Genomic DNA, 1,338 nt, shown 5'->3' with positions numbered 1-1,338 from the left:
TATCATAATAAAAATATCTCGTGGACAGTGATATACAAATTTTTCGTCCCATGTTTCAAACAGCGGCCACATCTGCTTTTATTATTGTTATTATTATTATTAAACATCAGCTAACATCGTTCCTTGAACAATTACCGTTTCTACGAACAATTACATTTCAATTACAATTGACAATCGCTTCGAATAATCTTTCGTCAAAAACATTCTTCATCTACCATGATCCTATAGAATGTCAAGCATTTAACTTTCGAAGTGTTATCATTTAAAACGGTGTACTTTAACATTTTGCGCTTTTTATTACAATTTATCGGCGGTGACATGATGCTGTGATCGAGATTAAAGAAGAAGAAGATAAAATTTATAATGGCAGTGACAACGAACTTTAACGAGACTAATATGGCTCTGTTTACAAAGGTTTATTTGAACGGTGGAACGAGGAAATAGAATCTTTTTTCAAAGAACTGAAAGGTGGGCAGCTTTAACTAGAGGATATAATCGATTAAGGTGAGATAGACTATCGAAGGGCCGTCTGACGATGTAGCGGGACGTGAATCAAAATGGAATTTTTTCTTGAATAAGCGAATATTTTATCCAGGAATTTTTTCGGGATCCGACTTTTTATATCCTTAAAAGAAGTTGACGTAGAGAGTCAAAAAGAGAAAATAAAGATTAATTATAATGTTAACAGTGTTTCTGGATATCGAATTAATGATCATTTGGGTAGCACTTGTTTAGAAAACTATAGATACGATAATAATATTTATTTCAAGATCAACGGTGAAATTAGGAATGATAAGAAAAATCTTAAAGAGATTAATGATGATTTTAAAAGGGAAAGTTTGTTAATCGATGTTGAAGTAGAAAAAAAAGAAGAGAAGAAGAAGAAGAGGAGGAGGAAGAGGACGGAGAGGAAGAAATTGAAAAAAAGGAGAAAAAAGAAGAAGAGGACGAAGAAGAAAAAGTTGAAGAAAAGGAGAAAAAAGAAGAAGTTCAAGATAAGGGTAAAGATTATGAGCCTACGCTCGTTTATGATTCAATCGACGATAGGTTTTATCTCGACAATAATGATTCCAAAGATAAATTCAATTCTAATCAAAACGATGTTGATGTCTAACTAATCATTGATTTAGCAAATTTCGATTTGAATTCGAAAATACCTATCAAGATGTATCGGAAAACGAAGCTAATGGATGATCGAGGCCAATAATAATAATATAGAAACAATAGAAAATTATATCGAGAAAAAAAAAACGATTATGAGAATGGAAGGATTAATCATGGATTAAAGAATGAATTCAGAAAGAATCAAAATGAAACTAAGAGAGATTTAATTTTCAA

This window comes from Vespula pensylvanica, chromosome 16, assembly GCF_014466175.1.
Source record: "Vespula pensylvanica isolate Volc-1 chromosome 16, ASM1446617v1, whole genome shotgun sequence".
In the NCBI taxonomy this organism is placed as follows: Eukaryota; Metazoa; Arthropoda; class Insecta; order Hymenoptera; family Vespidae; genus Vespula; species Vespula pensylvanica.
Note: the sequence above shows the minus strand (reverse complement) of the source record.